Source organism: Populus euphratica, unplaced genomic scaffold, assembly GCF_000495115.2.
Source record: "Populus euphratica unplaced genomic scaffold, PopEup_1.0 scaffold6.1, whole genome shotgun sequence".
In the NCBI taxonomy this organism is placed as follows: domain Eukaryota; kingdom Viridiplantae; phylum Streptophyta; class Magnoliopsida; order Malpighiales; family Salicaceae; genus Populus; species Populus euphratica.
This window is the reverse complement of record NW_011499849.1, coordinates 3,942,001-3,948,711: the sequence shown is the minus strand read 5'-3', so window position 1 is coordinate 3,948,711 and position 6,711 is coordinate 3,942,001. Positions and strand designations below refer to the sequence as shown.

At 40.0% G+C, this 6,711-nt stretch overlaps 1 pseudogene; it reads right to left on the bottom strand.

Moving 5' to 3' along the window:
* Positions 1-2,503: 2,503 nt before the first annotated feature.
* LOC105120854 (uncharacterized) lies at positions 2,504-6,036 on the bottom strand (annotated as a pseudogene).
* Positions 6,037-6,711: the final 675 nt, after the last annotated feature.

Below are 6,711 nucleotides of genomic sequence, written 5' to 3'. Positions count from 1 at the left end.
CCGTTGTGAACTGTCTTTTGATACCTTCATATTGACAGAAGTTATCAAATTCATCACTGGTATATTCTCCTCCATTGTCAGTCCTCAAACACTTGACCTTCTTTTCAGATTCAAGTTCCACCCGCGCTTTGAAAGTTTTAAAGACTGTAAGCACATCTGCCTTCCTTCTAATTGGATACACCCAACATCTCCTAGAGAAGTCATCTATGAATGATACAAAGTATCTTGCTCCTCCCAAGGATATAACCGGTGCTTGCCATACATCAGAGTGAATCAGGTCTAAGATGCATTTGCTCTTAGTTGTTGATGTGCCAAACTTTAACCTGTGTTGTTTACTTGTAACACAGTGCTCATAAAAAGGTAAAGTAACCTTTGTAAGCCCAGGGAGTAACTTCTGATCAGAGAGAACCTTTAAACCTTTTTCTGACATGTGACCTAGTTTTTGATGCCACATCATCGTCTTCTCTTCTGCAGGACTGGCTGATGCGATTGACGCTTCTGCCTCATGATGTGTTTCTCCCATTAATGCAAATACATTTGCAACTGTCTTTCTTGCCTTTAAAACCACCAGCGCTCCTTTGATGATTTTCATAATTCCATTGTCTGTTCGGATCTTACAGCCAAGACTATCAAATTGTCCTATAGACAAAAGATTCTTCTTTAAGTCTTTCACATGTCGCACTTCTGAAATAGTACGAATTAAGCCATCATACATCTTCAATTTGATGGTGCCAATGCCGACAATCTCTAAAGCATGATTATCACCCATGAACACTTTGCCTCCAGAGATAGGTTTATATGTATGGAACCAATCTCGATTAGGAGTCATATGCCATGTTGCTCCTGAATCCATTAGCCAGACCTCAGTGAGCTCTTCTGTATCTGTAGAGATTGTCGCTGCTTCACTATATAAAACATCTCCATCTTCTGAGGTACTCGCAACACACCCTTGAGATTTTGATGACTCTGCAGAATTCTCTATACCCTTTTTAAACCAACAATCCTTTTTGAAGTGCCCCTTTTTGCCACAGTTGTAGCATTTCACAGCCTTCTTACTTCTTGATTTGGACCTCCCCTGCCTTTGACTCCCACTAGAGCCACGCTCCGTTGATCTTCCTCTTGACACCAATAATGCCTCCGCTTGGTTTGAACTGTTTCTGTCTCCTTTGTTTTTGCGCCTATTTTCTTCTTCCAAGATAGCGGCTGCAACATCATCGAAGACTAGATAATCTGAGAGGATATTATTTGTCAAGTTGATAATGAGCTGATCATACGAATCAGGAAGACTTTGAAGTAGAAGCTCTGCACGTTCATTTTCCTCTATTTGCTGGCCCAATGTAGTGAGTTGTGAAAATAGAGTTCTTATTGTGTTGATGTGGTCAGTCACCGACGTGGTTTCTGCCATTCGAAGGGTATAAAGTCTCCGCTTTAAGAAAATCTTATTGTGCAAAGACTTGGACTCGTATAGCTTTGTTAGAGTCTCTCATATCTCCTTAGCTGTTTTCTTTTCCGCCACACTTGATAATACTTCATCGGCTAATGCTAAATGTATGTTAGCAATAGCATTGCCATCCATCTCATTCCATTTTGTATTATCAGTGATCTCCGTGGGCCGATCCCTAATTGCTGCCAAGCAATTGTCTTTTCTTAAGATTGCCTTGATTCTCATTTTCCACAATGAGAAATTGCTCCCATTAAACCTCTCAATCTCGTACTTTGCTGCCATTGTATTCACCAAGATCTATTCAGCTATCACCGTTTCACAGATCTGTAACGTATATAGAAATAGTATCGTGTGAATAATACTTCACTAAGTAAGTTCCTAGGAAAGATTGGAGGGGTCACAAACGGTCCCGCTTAAAACCCAATCTCCTTAGACAGAACTTCCTAGACTGTATTTAATCACCGCACTGACTTTCTATATACGCCAACAGCAACCGTATGGATGAATAGTGCCGTATAGGTGAATAGTTCCGTATACGTGAATAGTAACCGTATACACGAATAATTTTTGTGTATTAACAACACCAACCAGGAGGCTCTGATACCACTGTTAGGATGCTGTCATGCAAACCCGACAAGACAAAAGGTAAGGGACAAGATAAAATGAGAAATGACACACAAGAATTTACGTGGTTCACCCAATTTGGCTACGTCCACGGGCAAGTATAGAAGAATTTTACTAAGTAATGTGGGAATACAACTTCTCTCTAATAATAGGAGAACAACAAAAATCTCTCTATTATTAGGAGAAAACACCTCACTTACTATCTCACAAATACCTCACAATTTTGTGGGATTACTCTCTTCTCACCCTCTCTTCTTTCTCTCTTATGGTGTGTCGATAATGCTTGGATGCATTGCCTATTTATAGGCAAACATCCATGCAAAAGACAAGGGCAAGGTAGGTGGCACCAAATTTATGCCTAACATTATTGACAAATTGATGCCTAACATTGTTGACAAACATTGTTGATTTTGTCGGGGTGATTTCACAGGTTCCACATCCATTATACTATTGTGTTCATGTCTACCTTATCAGTCAAAATATCAATTGAAGGTGGACTCTTGTTCGTGCTAGAACCTGCATTATTTACAATCCTGTCTCTATTTTCTAAGGTTTCATCAGATGCAACTTCATTAACACAAAGCAATCCAGGTGGAGAAATACAGGCGGTTGGTGGGTCAATATCCATCTGAACAAACCTGCTCTTCAATAGCATCGACAATATCACCTCTGTGACTGCCAGAAGCCTCATGTCTGCCCTGACAATCTTTCCTGTTGAAGGATGGCGCATCGTTGTCCATATGATCACTCTCATTCATTAATTCTCTATCTTGATTTGACGAGATTGTCACACTTATTTGCTACTCAAGGGAGTTCAAAGCTTGTTTCTGAGTTGCATCATCGACAGATCGTATTTTGGGAAGAGAAGTGCAGTTGGACGATGGGTCAATATCCATCTAAGCATAAACCGATTCTTCTCTAACACCCTCAACAAAATCACCTGTAATTCCGCGTGAAAGCCCATGTCTGTCTCTTTCCTGATAATCATTCTCATTGGGAGATGACATATCTTTGTCGATATGATGATTCTCATTCACCAATTCTCTATCTTGATTCGAGGAATTGGTCCCCCGAACCCCCAGCTGCTCAAGTGAATTCACAGCTTTTCTCCAAGTGGCATCTGCATTTGTTTGGCAGCTATCTAAATTAACTAACCCATCTAATTCCCTCTGTACAGAAACTGCTAGAGAAACAGCTTGGTCGCGGACCAAACAATCATAAGGTAGGCAGCGTAGCATATCGATCAGGGCCTGTTTATATTGAAAGAGGCTAATAGATGACTTCCTACACCTTTTATCATGACACAATTTAATAACTTTAAAGACATGCTCGCATAAGTTGCCCATTTCTGCCTATCTGCAGTAACAAATAGCAAATTCTGAACCAGGGTTCCAGACAACAAAAACCCTATCTCGATCAAACTGGTCAGTAACTTTTGTACATCTACCATCCATGACAACATCAGAGTCAGGAATCTTCAATGCTTTGCGCCAAGATGTTAAACCACCGACCCACTCATCTTCCCAGGATCTTGCAAAATCATCCTTTTCTGAGTATTCATCAAGCCAGAAGTAAGAATGCACTTTTGTACCCAACTTATCAACCAACTAATCAGCACGCTGATAAACTCCAGGTTTCTTCTCATTCAAAAGCCTGACTTTCAGTTGGTTGTGGCAAAATTCCATTGCTGCACATGTCTCCTGGCTTGCCTGTGGAAGAGTTTCTAGTGCAGTAGTCCTACTCCCTGACACAAGGAAATCTTATTTTTAGAGGTCCTGTGTGAAAAACCCAACCAACACCAAGATTCTAGGGCAATACTTCACATATTTTAGAAAAATATGCAATACTATGCAGCCCCGTCAATCTACATTCCAACTGAGATACCAAGCCCATTGCAAACCAACTAAGGAAAATTAAGAAGAACAGAAAGAATGCGTCCAGTCTGTTTACACTATCTTAATTACTATTGAAAAGAAAAGAAATTTTAATCAATCTATTCTAGGATACCAGGTAGCCTTGAAGTAATCCATAAAGCTAGAGCCATCAACAAAATCTTCCATGAGAACTTCAAATAAACCGACAGTTGCTTGTCCTCTGCAAATATCATCTACTGTCTGTCCAAGCCGTATAGATATCTGGACACGCCACTCTGTTTCCATGCACCGCTTCTTTAGTTTCTTAAGCCAAGCATGGCGAACTCGCCAAAAAGATGTCAAAACGGAGCACTGAAACACATCCATGAGAACAACAAAGATAAACAAATAAGGTTTTTGTTTAGATATATTGTACAAAAAGAGACAAGGAGGCTAAATTATTCTCTATTTGCCTGGACTGACACAACATGTCCGCCAAACAGTCGATCTTAAAAACCAAGTCCCAGATCTTCACTCAAATTGAGAATCTGAAACTGATCTCCAGATACCCCATCTTACAAATTCTTATGAGAAGTTCACCAAGTATTGCAGTTCAGCTATACAGACGTGTTAAAAAGCACATTATTAAAGTTTCTTTTAAGATCGCAATGGTAGACAAGAAGTGGTTCCTAGCACACAGAATTGCCAATATTAAACCCATGCAAAACCTCATAGATATGGGCTATATGGTCCCTGGAATACTAAGCGAAACAAATAAAAATGACCAAGAGGTATATAACCACCAAATTCATATTAAAGAAAGTTGACTGCCTACCTTATTGTGAGGATGTCTGTCAAGGGATCATCCACTATAAACCCAGCCAACTTCCACGAAGGATCTTTAGTACGAACCCTGTTGTAAAGTGCCCTCATCCATCTATGTGCATCAGCACTAGCGAATCTTGGTGTTACTATCCAAGCTACAGGGATGTCCTTATTGTCTGAGTTGAACACAACAAGACTGTGAACAGGATACTAAATAAAATCAAAGAAAAGAGCATAGTCAGTTTCTGAAACATAAAGAGCCATCCAGGCAGTGTAAAAGATTGGTTTCACAGGATTTGGACCGTATAAACTGAAATGACAAGCCTTCAATTTGTTTGTTCCAAACCTTAAATCAGAAGCCACAAGACTGCGATTGCCAAACCGAATCATTTGTTGCAACTGCCACTCTATTTGTATTCCCAAAGTGAAAGGCTCAGAATCAGAAAAATCCTCGAAGAAAAATACCTGACTCGGGTGGCTTTCAACCCCCATGTTAATGCTAACTGCATCATCAGTGTCCAGTTCAAATGTAGATGCTTCTTTCCTGCCTCCGCACATTCCTGTGAGTCAACAGGTCATCACGATTACATGGACCACCCTGCCTCTCTACTGATTCATTGTGTCTCTGCATTATGGTCACAGAGACCCCAACATATAATAGAGATAAAACACGAAGCCGAAGATCCTCTGAGATATAAGGGGCAAACACAGCATGTGTTCCTTCAGCCTTCTTATCCTGAGGGCCATGGCACGATAACCCTTTGTTATCCACGTGCTTGTCCTGATAATATATGATCAGTGCTACAGATGGTTCAGAAATTAAACGTTTCACAATCCCTCTTGGTATTTGGTCCACCAGCATTTTTCTTTTTTGGAACACAAGTAGTTCTACTGGGCCATACTATGCCACCTTTCCGGTGATCATCAGGGCCAAAAGAACACCAATATCTAAAATTCAAATGGATCACTCAAGTCACGGCATTAGTGACCACTAAGTAGGAACTGCCAAAAGAAGGAAGAAACTTACAATATATACTCAAGGATGCCATCAACCTTTTGCTTGTAAGATGTCTGAGAAGGCCGACGCCTTCTAGCTTCAACATGAAATCTTGTTGGACAGTCTTTATTAGCAGACTCGCCTCTTACAAAATCATCCACTCTAGCAAAAGGGATAAGAGCAAGTCTATCTAAATTTTCGCGCCAGCCTTCAACCTTTGACCATATTAAATCAGAAGCACAAATTCCAAAGTTGGAGGATTCTGCAGAGGAAGGGACAGAATTCCATCCCATCTGGCCATCTAAAAATGCACATAACAGAAATTAGGTCAGTAAATAGTTGAAGGGTTATAACCTTCGTCAAAGTCATAGCTCATCAACCCAAGTTGGATGAACTTACCAAAATCAAGTTCCTTATTCTTTAGACTATTACCAAATCAGAACAAATCATAGCACCATCTTGCATCGTATCAAGTCCTTTGATCAGCATATCTTATCATATCAACTCCGATAATCAACTTATCTTGAAATTGTAAATACCGATAACAATCATAAAAAGTTTTGACTTTCTTGTAGTACAGTAATAGTTACTCTTAAAATTGGAACATGCTGACTAAGGAAACAGATTCGTTCTTCAGATTTCCTGTCATAATCTTAGTTTCTAAACTTTTGGCAGACAACCCAGAATCTAAAAAATCCTTGAAAATTTCTCTTTGTACTAATCTTAAGAAGACCAGCTGGTGCAAGGAAGATTATTTTTCTTCTACAAATTCAAACTCTATCTTTCTTTCTTCTTTCTCGACCTCGCTGTCTCTGTGCTTTCCCTCTGGCAGCTGCTAGGTGGCACCTCCTCTCTGATTTTTGAGGGAATGAACAATCCATTTGGTTCAAATTTGGGCTTTTTATATACGGGCCACGTTTTCGAAGAGTGAGCCCAAAGAAAAAAGGTTTCATGCCTTCTTAGGTTTC